The sequence below is a fragment of the Folsomia candida genome, unplaced genomic scaffold, assembly GCF_002217175.1.
Source record: "Folsomia candida strain VU population unplaced genomic scaffold, ASM221717v1 Fcan01_Sc011, whole genome shotgun sequence".
In the NCBI taxonomy this organism is placed as follows: domain Eukaryota; kingdom Metazoa; phylum Arthropoda; class Collembola; order Entomobryomorpha; family Isotomidae; genus Folsomia; species Folsomia candida.
The window spans coordinates 3,003,018-3,016,673 of record NW_019091203.1 but is presented as its reverse complement, the minus strand read 5'-3'; the positions used below and the strand labels follow the sequence as shown (position 1 = coordinate 3,016,673).

The window sequence follows — 13,656 nt, the reverse complement described above, 5'->3', positions numbered from 1 at the left end:
GAATTAAAAATTCTTTGAGGGGCAGCATTTTTATTAGATGGTCTGTTCGACCATTAAATTTTTACATGATTTGAGTTCAAACCGGTGTGAGCCAGGTTGGTTTCTATCTTTTAGTTTAATTTTAGTGTTTTAGTACGAAAGGATTAAGCATTAAATTATTTATTTACTAAGTTGGCAGATTAGTGCAATTGATTTAGAATCTTTATATAAAATTAAATTTTACTTAGTAGTGTTTTTAAATTTATTTATAATAATTTTTTCTTATTTATTTTTAGTGGTTGGGGTTTTGGTTAGAGTAGCATTTATAGTGTTATTTGAGCGTAAAATTTTAGGTTACATTCAGATTCGTAAGGGTCCTAATAAGGTTGGCTTCACTGGAATTTTACAATCTTTTGGGGATGCAATTAAATTATTTATTAAAGAGCAAACTATTCCTCTTCTTTCTAATTTAATTCCTTTTTATTTTGCCCCAGTTTTTTCTCTATTTATAGTTATTTTGCTTTGAAGAGTTGTTCCACTTAGTTCTTCTTTTATTAATTTTTATTTAGGGGGTTTATTTTTTTTTTGTTGTACTAGATTTGGTGTTTACACTTTAATGGCCAGAGGGTGGTCATCTAATAGAAATTATGCTTTACTTGGCGCAACCCGTGGAGTGGCGCAAACAATTTCATATGAAGTCAGAATAGCTTTAATTTTTTTGTCTTTTATTTTTGTGACTGGTTCTTTTAATTTGAATGAATTTCATTTATACCAAAGTTTAGTTTGATTTATCTTAGTGTCATTTCCTATTTTTTTATGTTGGCTAGGTTCTATTCTTGCGGAAACTAATCGCACTCCTTTTGATTTCGCTGAGGGAGAGTCTGAGTTAGTATCCGGCTTTAATATTGAGTACGGGAGTGGTGGGTTTGCTCTTTTATTTTTAGCTGAATATGGTAGAATCATTTTTATAAGTTATTTAGTTAGTTGTATATTTTTTGGAGGTGGTGTGAGAGGTTTATTTTTAGGATTCATTGGCTCTTTTTTTTGTTATTGATTTATTTGAGTTCGGGGCACTTTACCCCGGTTTCGGTATGACAAATTAATATACTTAGCCTGAAAATCCTTTCTTCCTGTCTCTCTTAATTTAATAATTTTTTTTATTATTATAAAGTTGCTAATTTAGAAAAATAAAGTTAAGGTTTGCTAAAGCTAGGAGTTGATGCAGGTGTCCTAACATAATAGAGAACAATAAAAATTAATGATTTTGGTATTTTTTGTTTTCTTTAAGATTTCATGGGTGTAATTCTTAACTTAAATTATTAGGAGGCTTAAACTCCTGTAAATTATTTTCAAGATAATTGCTTTATTTAAGCTAAATAATTATTTACATTATTTAAGAATTTTTTCTCAGGTTAAAGTGACTAAAGGTCTTGTCAAAAAATATAAAAAATATATTAAAGTTAAGATTTGCCCTACAAGAATATAGGGGTCTTCGGCCGGTCGGGCTCCAATTCAAGTTAATAAGATTACAATATTAATCATTAATCAAAAATTTATTTGATTAAAAGGATTAAATTGAGTTCTTTTTAATTTATTTTTTTGAGTAATAGGTAAAATTAATAAAATGGCAATAGACACTACTAGAGCAGCAGCCCCTCCTAATTTATTAGGGATCGACCGAAGGATAGCGTAAGCGAACAAAAAATATCATTCAGGTTGGATATGAATGGGGGTAACTAAAGGATTTGCAGGGATAAAATTTTCTGTGTCTCCTAGAAGATAGGGGTGTATTAAAGCTAGCGATACTAATCCTCATATAAGCATAATAAATCCAAATAAGTCTTTAAATGAATAATATGGGTGAAAGGGGATCTTATCTGAGTTGGAATTAACTCCTAGGGGGTTATTTGATCCTGTTTGATGTAAAAATAGAAGGTGCACTAATGTTATTCCGGCGATAATGAATGGTAGAACAAAGTGGAATGCAAAAAATCGCGTGAGTGTAGCGTTATCTACCGCGAATCCCCCCCAAGTTCACTGTACTAATATTAAACCTATATAAGGGATTGCTGACAATAAATTTGTAATTACTGTGGCGGCTCAAAATGACATTTGTCCTCAAATTAATACATACCCTATGAAAGCAGTTGCTATTACTAAAAATAAGATTAAGACTCCTATCGTTCAAGTCATTGTATAAGTATACGATGAATAGTAGATCCCTCGTCCTACATGGAGGTACAGGGCAATGAAGAATATAGAGGCTCCATTGGCGTGTGTGACTCGTAGAAGCCATCCGTAGTTTACGTCTCGGGTAATATGAGCTACTGTATTGAATGAGATGGTTACATCTGCTGTGTAATGTATTGCTAAGAATAAGCCTGTGATAATTTGGGTTACTAGGCATAATCCTAGAAGAGACCCAAAATTTCACCAGGCTGAAATATTAACTGGGGCAGGAAGATCTACTAAAGCATTATTTGCAATTTTAAAAAGAGGGTGTATTTTCCGTTCTGCTATCATTATTTTAAAAAGTGTGAGAGGGTTTTGAGAGGGGCCTCAAATTTATTAGAAATTTTTACTACAATCACTAGGGTTAAAAATAAATAAAGTATAGAAGTGGTTAAAAGAATGCAGTTGTTTCATCTATAAAGGAAATTAAATGTTTTTGTTATAAGAAATCTTGTTCTTGACTCTTTAAATTCTTGGAAGTCTACATTTATAATTATAAAGAATACCAAAATTATGGGGATAAAAATACTATTAGGGAGGGTGACTATTTTTAATTTAATTAATTCATTTGACGCTAGGCTAGTGATATAAATAAACAAAACTATTAACCCCCCCAAAAAAATTAGGAATAAAATATAGGAAAATCATCTAGTTTTTATAAAAAATCATACAGTGATGCATAAAATTATAGTCTGAGAAATAATTAAAACTATTATTATTACTGGGTGTCTTCTTAGATAAAATATAGCTCTAATTCTTGCGGAAGTTTTATATATAGGAAAAATATTTTTATACAAAATTTAATTTATGAAAAATATTAGCTTTGGAAGTTGGAAAAAAGTGGATAACTTAATTTTGAAGTTTTTATGCTTTAAGCACACTTAAGTTTACAAAACTAATATTATAAAATTAACTATAAAAACTTATATTTTTATCTTTTATTAGAGGTTTAATTATTCTTTCTGGGATTTGGATTGTGTGCTCTAAGCGGGATCATCTTTTGTCTGTTCTTTTAAGACTTGAATATATTAGATTAGGGGTTTTTCTTTTATTGTTAGCATTATTGAGAAAAGGATACTTTTTCTATTCTTTAGTTTATATTACTTTTACAGGATGTGAGGGTGCTTTAGGTCTTTCTATTTTAGTGACGATAAGACGGACGCATGGAGGTGATTATTTTAAGTCTTTTAATTTTTTTAAAAATTTATGATAGTAAATTTATTTTTTATCTTTTTATTTATAGGGTTTTTAAAGAAGTTTAAATTAAATTAAATTTATGTGTTAACATTTATTTCTGTTTATCTAGTAATTTATACATTAGTGGGTCAGCCAGAAACGTTTTACTTAGACTCTTTATTTTATTATGACGGGATTAGATTTATTTTAGTGTCTCTAAGAGTTTGGGTTAGAATTTTAATAATTTTTTCTAGATATAAAATTTTTCGTTTCAAGGAGTATACTTTTTATTTTTATAGTTTTGTTTTTTTATTACTTTTTATTTTACTATTGACTTTTTTTTCGGGTAACTTATTATTTTTTTATTTTTTTTTGAGGTTTCTCTAATCCCGACACTTTTAATTATTATGGGTTGAGGCTACCAACCTGAGCGTGTTCAAGCAGGAATGTATTTTTTATTTTATACGCTCACAGCGTCGCTACCTTTACTTTTATTAATTATGTACTTATATATAATTGGAGGTGGCGTTTCTTTATTTTATAAGGAGTTACTTTTTTATTCATTTTCAGGTTTTAATTTCTTTGTTATTACTGCTTTTATGGGTTCGATAGCCTTTTTAGTTAAACTCCCTATGTATTTTACACATTTGTGACTCCCTAAAGCTCATGTTGAGGCCCCCGTGGCAGGCTCGATAATTTTAGCTGGGGTTTTATTAAAGTTAGGGGGCTACGGTCTTATACGAGTTCTTAGTATCACAGGGGTTTCGGCTATAAAGTTTAGCCCTTACTTTATAGGGCTAAGATTAGCTAGAATAATGTTTACAGGGATCTTGTGTTGTCGTTTAAATGATTTTAAAGCTTTAGTAGCGTACTCTTCAGTAGCCCATATAGCTATGGTGATTGGGGGGCTAATAACTCTCTATTCATGGGGATTTATGGGGGCCTTAGTGATGATAGTAGCTCATGGAGTTTCCTCTTCAGGTTTATTTTGTATGGTTAACTTATACTACGAACGAACTGGGAGCCGAAGTTTTTTTATTAATAAGGGGCTTATTTTAAGTTTTCCTATTTTTTCTTTACTAATATTTTTTCTCTGCGCGTCGAATATTGCTGCCCCTCCGACTATTAATTTATTATCAGAGATTTTTTTGATAGCTAGAATTATGAGTTACGATTATATTATACTTTTATTCTTCCCCCTAGGCTCCTTTTTAGGGGCGGTTTTTACATTATTTATATTTTCGTTTTCACAACACGGGTCTTCTTATAATTCACTATACGGGTTTGTTCATTCTAATGTTCGTGAGATCCACACTATTAGACTTCACATTGTCCCAGTAAATTTTTTAGTTTTAGGGTCTAATTTTATTTTTACATTTTACTAAATAATTTCATTTAAATAGTTTAAGAAAAATTTTAGTTTGTGATTCTATAGGGGGAGCCCTTTAAGTAATATTTTATTTGGTTTTACCTTTTTATTTAGGGGTTTTATTATTAGTGGCTAGCTTAATCAGTATGCGGTTTGGTCTTTTATATTTTCTTTCTGCTGAAACTATATTTGTTGAATGAGAAATATTTTCTTTTAGATCAACTTCTATTATTATAACTCTTATTTTTGATTGAATAAGTTTGAGATTCACAGGGCTCGTAATATTTATTTCTTCTATGGTACTTTTTTATAGAATCATATATATAGAGGGGGACAAGTTTTTAACTCGGTTTATTTTTTTAGTGTATTTCTTTGTCTTGAGTATAGTCTTTATAATTTTAAGCCCTAATATAATTAGAATCTTATTGGGGTGGGACGGACTCGGTCTTGTGTCGTATTGTTTAGTAATTTATTACCAAAATGTAATATTTTATCAGGATTTTTTTCTAGGGATATAATTATTGAATTTTTTTTTCAAGGTAAAATAAATTTAATTATGGGATGCTTAATAGTTTTATCTACATTGTTTACATTAACGTACTCTGTTCGCCTTTTGTATTTTTCTTTTTTTAATAATATGGGTAACCGGTATCTTTTAAGTTTAGCTGAGAGAATTAACATACTAATTCCGATAACATTTTTAATTTTTATGTCAGTTTTGACTGGCGGGTGACTTAGAGTTTATATATTTCCTATGAATTTTATTTTTCTACCCCTGTGGCTTAAATTATTGGTCGTTACTATAATTTTTAGTTTTTTCTTTATTTACTTTTTCTTAGTAGACTTTAAGGTTATAAAGAAAATTAGCCCTACCTCAGGTTTAGACTATTTTTTAGGTTCGATGTGACTGCTTCCTTTTATTTCTACTTTTGCTCTGACTATTATTAAGTACTTTTATTATATAAAAGAGCACTACGTTGAAGTTGTAGGGGAAGACTGAGTCTTGAAAATGTATTCCATAAAAATATATTTATTTATTTAAACATTGAAAATGTTTTGTTTTTAATTAAACTAAGATAGAAAAAAGAAAATAACGGAGTTTAACCGTTAAAATTATAAGTTAGCGGCTTAAATTTGGCTCCCTTTTCTTATTAAAGAGGCTGAGTGCCTAATAGCCATTAACAGTGGCTCGCCGCTTCTTTGGCTTCCTTTAAAATAAGGGGAGAACCCAAATTTTTCAGGTCGAAACTGACCGCGATTTTTCGCTTCTTACTAGTGTAAGATAGACTTTCACAGTACTTTCTGAATGCAACCCAGATGTTATTTTTAACTACAATCCTTTATTTTATTAATATACAATATTATTTTCAGTCTAAGGCTCCTTGGTTCCATTCATGTAGAAGTCCTATTAAAAGAATTAAGATGAAGAATGTTAATAGAGTTAGAGTGTGGGCTCAATTTATTGATGTAAGAATAACTGGCAGGGGGATGACTAGAGTAATTTCTACATCAAAAATTAAAAATACCACTGCGATTAAATAGAACCGAAGAGAAAAAGGAAGTCGTGAGGATCTTTTGGGGTCGAATCCGCATTCGAATGCTGAAGGTTTTTCTCGTTCTTGTATATTTTTTTTGCAATGAAAGAGTTTAGTAAAATTAAAATTGAGGGTAGCCCGAATGAGATAATAAATATTATTAAAATTATATTTATCTAACAAATTGAACCTTCTAATTGGAAGTTAGGTGTACTTTTTATACTATAAATATACTTTAACCTCCTCATCAGTAGATACTTATGTAAAGAAAAAGTCACACCACATCAACAAAATGTCAATATCAAGCAGCTGCTTCAAAACCAAAATGGTGGTTTCTTGAGAAGTGACTTTTTATATGTCGTGAGAGACATACAATAAGAAATGTTGTGCCAATAATTACGTGGATTCCATGAAATCCTGTTGCTATAAAAAAAGTTGACCCATAGGCTGAGTCTGAGATTGTAAAAGATGCTTCTCAGTATTCAAGAGCTTGAAGTGAAGTAAAATATATACCTAGGGTGACTGTTAATAGTAGCCCTAATAATGCTTGGGAAAAATTATTTTCTATAATTCTGTGGTGGGCTCAAGTTACTGTTACGCCTGAACCAAGAAGAATAATAGTATTTAAGAGGGGGACTTGAAATGGGTTAAACGGAAGTACTCCCCTAGGGGGTCATATTAAACCGATTTCTATAGAAGGGGCAAGACTTCTATGGAAGAATGCTCAGAAAAACGAGAAAAAAAATAATACTTCAGATGTAATAAATAAAATTATACCTCAGCGCAATCCCTTGGCTACAATTGAAGTGTGGAGTCCTTGAAAGGTCCCCTCTCGTCTGACGTCACGTCATCATTGAATGCAAGTTAGGGTTATAATTATTATACCGAGTAAAAATAAATTTATATTTATTTCTTGGAACCATTTTACAATGCCTGTAGTTAAAATGAAAGCGCCCGTGGCCCCAGTAAGGGGCCACGGGCTTAGGTCTACTAAGTGGAATGAGTGGTCTCTCTTTATTATCATTACTTATTTAGTGGGGTGTAATTTCTCTAGCGTATAGTGTTGATAACACCGCAAAAACGTAAGATTGAATTATAGCTACAGCAGATTCTAGGGTTAATAAAAGAATTTGGGTTAAGATTAATCTAGCTAAGATTAAGTTAGAGGCGGCTGCTGTTTGGTTGCCCAAAAGAGTTATTAATAGGTGTCCTGCTACCATATTAGCTATAAGTCGGACTGCTAAAGTTAAAGGTCGGATTACATTTCTAATTGATTCGATTAACACTATAAATGGTATTAATAAATTTGGAGTGCTCTGTGGCACTAAATGGGCGAACATATGTTTGGTATAATTTAATCAGCCGTACATCATAAATGATAGTCATAGAGGTAGTCTTAAAGTTAAGGTCAAAACTATGTGTCTTGAAGCTGTAAAAATGTATGGAAATAAGCCCATAAAATTATTTATTAGAATAAATATCAATAAAGAGATAAATGGGATAGTTCTTCCTACTGATGAGTGGGGTCCTAGCAGTATTTTAAACTCATCATGAAGTTTTTTGCAAATTCTTAAGGTCAATAAAAAAAATTTATTAGGGGTGATTCAAAATATAGGCGTTAAAATCACTAAAACAATTAATGATCTAATTCAGTTTAAAGATACAAAAATTATTGATGAAGGATCAAACACTGAAAATAAATTAGTTATTATCATTTTCAATTTATATGATCGGTTTCGTCGTTATTAAGTGGGGTGCTAGTTTGACCAACGTTGGTATTCATATTAGTATTTTTAATATTAGAAATTTTAATTACAGATAGAAGGAATAGCCAAGAGAACAATAAAAAAAGAGGTAGCCATATAATGGGTGCTATTTGAGGGATAAAAAAATGTTTTTTAAACTACTTAGTCTTGACAAAACTATATTATAAATAATGTTAACTAATTTTTTCATTAAAAACATTTGTTAAATTGTTATAAAACGGTTTAAGAGACCGACGCTTACTTTCAGCCACTTAATGAATAGTTTATTTAGATATATTTTTTACTCATTTAATGAAGTTTTTTCCTGGGATTGTTTCAATTACGATGGGCATAAATCTATGATTTGCTCCGCAAATTTCTGAGCATTGCCCGAAAAATAATCCAGGGCGGTTTGTATAAAAATTAACTTGGTTTAGACGTCCTGGCACAGCGTCAGCTTTAATTCCCATTCTTGGGACTGTTCAAGAGTGTAAAACATCAGCAGCTGTAATTAAAGTGCGGACTTGGGAGTTCAGAGGGACTATTATTCCGTTATCAACGTCAATTAAACGAAATATATTTATTCTTATTTCATTTGACGGGATTATGTATGAGTCAAATTCTAAGTTAATAAAATCTGAATATTCATAAGATCAATATCATTGATGCCCGATAGTTTTAATGGTGATTGCCGGGTTATATACTTCATCTAATAAATATAATAAGCGAATAGAAGGAAGGCCGATAAAAATTAAAATAAAACTTGGGATAATAGTTCAAAATAGTTCTAAACCTTGGGATTCTATTATATGTTGGTCAATATTTGTGTTGTGTATAGTTGAGAATAAATTAAATCCTACAATAGAAATAATTAAAATCAAAATTGTTAGGGTGTGGTCATGGAAAAAGATTAGTTGTTCTATTAAAGGTGAAGAAGCGTTTTGGAACCCTAAAGCCGCTCAAGTTGCAATTTTTAAAAGAATAAATTATTCATTTTTGAATTTTAAGTTCACTGCACTAATCTGCCACATTAAAAATGTGTGACTAAGGATAGCTCCGAGTATGAGTGTTCGGACGGGGGTATATTTTGAAGTCATTCAATTGATGAAGAGTAAATAAAGTTATGCACTCTAGGACGGGCAGTCGAAATAGATTCCCAAATAATAAAGCTGAATAGAATAACGGCAGCTACTGAGGTATAACTTCCTAACGAAGATAATACGTTTCAAGTAGTAAATGCATCGGGGTAATCTGAATAACGTCGAGGCATGCCGTTTAGTCCTAGAAAGTGTTGGGGGAAAAATGTTATATTAACCCCAATGAACATAGTATAAAATTGAATTTTTAGTCACTTAGGATTTAAATTTACTCCTGTAAATAAAGGAAATCAGTGGATTAAGCCTCCTATAATTGCAAACACAGCCCCTATAGATAAAACATAGTGAAAGTGGGCGACTACATAGTAAGTGTCGTGAAGTACGATGTCAAGTGAAGAGTTAGCTAAAATAATTCCTGTGAGACCCCCCACAGTAAATAAAAATACAAAGCCTATGGCTCATGTTAAAGTTGGGGTGATAATTAAAGCTCTTCCTTGAAGTGTCGCTACTCTGGCAATAATTATAGTGGCGGCTGTAAAGTAAGCACGAGTGTCTACATCTATTCCCACAGTAAATATATGATGTGCTCAAACGATAAATCCTAGAAGACCGATTGCTATTATCGCGTAAATTATACCTAATTGACCGAAAGTTTGTTTTTTACCTCTTTCAAATGTAATAATATGTGAAATTATGCCAAACCCAGGAAGAATTAAAATATAAACTTCTGGGTGACCAAAAAATCAAAACAAGTGTTGGTACAAGATAGGGTCGCCGCCCCCGGCAGGGTCGAAAAATGAAGTATTTAGGTTACGATCTGTTAAAAGTATTGTAATGGCTCCAGCAAGAACTGGAAGGGAAAGCAGGAGAAGGATAGCGGTTAAAAAAACTGATCAAACAAATAAAGGAGTTCGATCCCAAGTCATACCCTCAACTCGTATGTTGATGATAGTTGTAATAAAATTTACTGCCCCCAAGATTGAACTTGCTCCAGCAAGGTGAAGTCTGAAAATTGATAAATCTACAGAAGCCCCAGCGTGGGCGATGCCTCTTGATAAAGGGGGATATACAGTTCAACCTGTGCCTGCCCCTCTTTCCACCAGTCCTCCTGATAAAAGTAAGATTAATGAAGGTGGAAGAAGTCAAAAACTTATATTATTTATTCGAGGGAACGCCATATCTGGGGCGCCGATTATTAGTGGAACTAGTCAATTTCCAAACCCTCCAATTATGATAGGCATAACTATGAAGAAAATTATAATAAAAGCATGGGCTGTTACTATTACATTATAAATTTGGTCGTCTCCAATAAAAGAACCTGGTTGACCTAATTCCAGGCGGATTAAAACTCTAAATGCAGTGCCGACCATAGCAGATCAAACTCCAAAAATTAAATACATAGTTCCAATATCTTTGTGGTTGGTTGAAAAAAGTCAACGTTTCATAAATAAAATGGCTGAGTTTAGGTGTTAAACTGTAAATTTAATTACGAGTGGTGCACTCTTTTATTATAATGTTATGTATTCAATTATGAGTTAGGATTGCAAATCTTAAAGTGGCGTTAAGCTCTTAACTTAAAGTTTAAGGCTCCCATCTTAATTAAAGCTTTGAAGGCTTTTAGTTTTATTAACTTAAAACTTTAAATTAATAAAACTAAATTTGATAAAATTAAATTTCCGGTTAGGGAGAAAATGATGAATTTATTAATTTTTTTGTTACTCGATGAGATTTTTTTTTCAGGGAGGCTAGCTGTTAAAGAATTAAAAAATATTTTAGTGTAAAAATAAAGTGAAACTAAAGAAGACGCAACCAATGTAATTATAATTACTATGGGGAAAGTTTTTACAGCTACTGTTAAGGCGATTAATTTTCTTAAAAATCCTAAGAACGGGGGGAGCCCCCCAAGTGATATAATTAGAGTTCTTAGTACTAATTTCGTTTTAAGATTAATTTTAGAGGAATTAATTTCTTTAATTTTTTTAAAATTTAAAAAATTTATAACGAAAATGATTGGTGATAAAACAAAAAAATAAATTAAAAAATAAAAAGTTCAAAATTTTAAAGACAAAGAGGCTAGTATGAGTATTCACGCTGAGTGTGAAATCGAAGAATAGGTTAATAGAATTTTTCTACTTATTTGGTTTAGTCCTCCAAGTGCGCCAGCAGTTGCTGATATAATAATAATAAAATAAGTAAACACACTGATATTAAAATTAATAATTAATATGAATGGGGCAATTTTTTGCCAGGTGAAGATGATAAAACACTTAAATCAAGAGATGAAATCAGTAACTTGAGGAAATCAGATGTGAAAGGGGGCTAGGCCTGCTTTGATAGACAGGGCTAAAAATAAAAAAAAGTTTATTCTTTCTAAGTAATAATTTTTTATTTGAAGGGCTGTAAAGGATGCAGCTGTAATTAAAATGACAGAAGGGATCGCCTGGGTTAAAAAATATTTGATTGCTGTCTCTGTAAGTTTACAAAACGTATGAAACAAAAAATTTGTTTGAAAATGTGGATAAAGGTAAGTCGCTAATCTGATATCGAACATGACCCTGCTTTCGTCATGGACAAAATAGACCAATATTGTTCAGGTCCAGCACCTGATGCGCTATGGGCATCAGAGTCACGGTCAGAATACAAAAATCATTACACATGTTCTTATTACAATTGATGTATAAACTTTATAGGGACCTATGACTTCTGGGGGCTAAATCACTACTCCACCTTTCTGGTTGAACCAAGCAAATCCACCGAACCTGGGAACTCGACTCGTCGTGCTCGACCTTTGACGTAAAGCACGTATTGCACCTTCTCGTGGGCCTAAAACTGTCCAAGAATCCTGAATGGGGCTCAACTTCAAAATGGGACTTTAGTGTTGTTCCCTGGGGTTTTAGAAGGTTACTTACCTGGATCAATTGGAGGTATAGACATGGAGAAATCTATGTTTTAGAAAACGGCTACGCGGAAACTCGTGGGAGGGGTCTAGAAGATTACGACAGGGTGGCGTATCATCAAGCCTATATCAACGAGATGTTGAAAGCAGTCATATTGGATGGAGTTAACGTACGGGTCTACACTGCGTGGAGTCTGCTCGACCAATTCGAATATGTACGCAACAGATTGCACAATATGTGAATTAAGCTTTGGAATCGTTAGCCGGATTAGAATTCAAAAATCTTGGAATGCAGGTTTTAAAGAATCTGACGAAACTGGACTGATTCTAAACCGGATTCATACGGATAATTGTTTTGAATTAGGACTCCGTAAGAGTTTCTCATCTGGGTCATACCCAGTGACTAAAACTTGAAATTAAAACTTCATTCATTTTCAAACTAGTAAAAACTCGTCATTGTTCATGAATTATATGTTATTCGCGAACTGTTAATTTTATATAAAATTTGCTCATAGTTCCGATCGATACACAAATATATGTATTGATATTTCAGATAGAAATCGTATTGTATCGAATCAAACGTCTTCCGAGTTATAAATTAGTCATTGTCATAAGATTTAAAAACGCCAATACACACGAATCCTAGTCTTATAATCGGTGATTTAATTACCGGTATTCGTTTGAAATGTATCTTGGTATAGGACAAAGACATATTTATTTTAGCTCCACAATTTATTGAGCAAAATCCTTAAGGTGGACAGGGTCATTAATTTAACCCCACATGAAGATGTACATCCAGATATACTGTGATCACTAATTGTGTGATATCATATTTATCAAAAAAACCTTATTTTATCTAGACTTTCGGACACACAACTGGCTTTGGAGTAAGCCGTAAACTTTACCGACCCGTACCGAACAAGGACACCCAAACTGTCGGCGGCATGTCTTAAGCAAATTTTTATAGATAATGGATTTCCTCCCAGTTAATTATTATACTTTATTATGAATCTTATTTCTGTATTGCTATTTGTATTGAGTTTAATAATTTGTATGTAATAAAGAATACTACTCAAAACCTAGTTTTCAGGCATGATTGCCTCCAATCTTTTTGAAACCAGGCCTGTTAAATCTACTATGCACGTCACCAGAAACAACATTTGACGCTGAACTTGACCATCTCTTAAGAATTAATATTTTGGTAGTCATAATTTAATACTGAATTTCTAAAGTATATATATGTATGTATGTGTGGAATATGGGATGGACATCTCCTTAACTGCATGCCACCTTTGGGCATTAAATGTGCAGCTGATCATTAGATTTAATATATGCAGATTCGTAAACAGCAAATAATGCAGAACCCCCATAGCGCAACACGGGCACTTAACCCGTTAAGCCTGCATTCATTAGCAACTTGGTATTTGTGCATGCATTTACCGTTACAATGCATTGTTTCTGACACATAAATTAAATGCGCTCTTGTCTGGGTATGCTAGCCAATTATGTAGTGAGTGACTTTCATTAATCTAATTACGTCTTACATTATAAATATTATCTCATCTGTTCCGAAAAAAAAGTGAACAGAATTTACTTTTTGAACCATTGTGATCATCGTAGTTAAAGC

At 32.1% G+C, this 13,656-nt stretch overlaps 2 pseudogenes; both read right to left on the bottom strand.

Annotated features, from left to right (window-relative positions):
• Window positions 1-1,414: 1,414 nt before the first annotated feature.
• LOC118436914 lies at window positions 1,415-2,538 on the bottom strand (annotated as a pseudogene).
• A 5,776-nt stretch (window positions 2,539-8,314) lies between these two features.
• LOC118436924 lies at window positions 8,315-10,578 on the bottom strand (annotated as a pseudogene).
• Window positions 10,579-13,656: the final 3,078 nt, after the last annotated feature.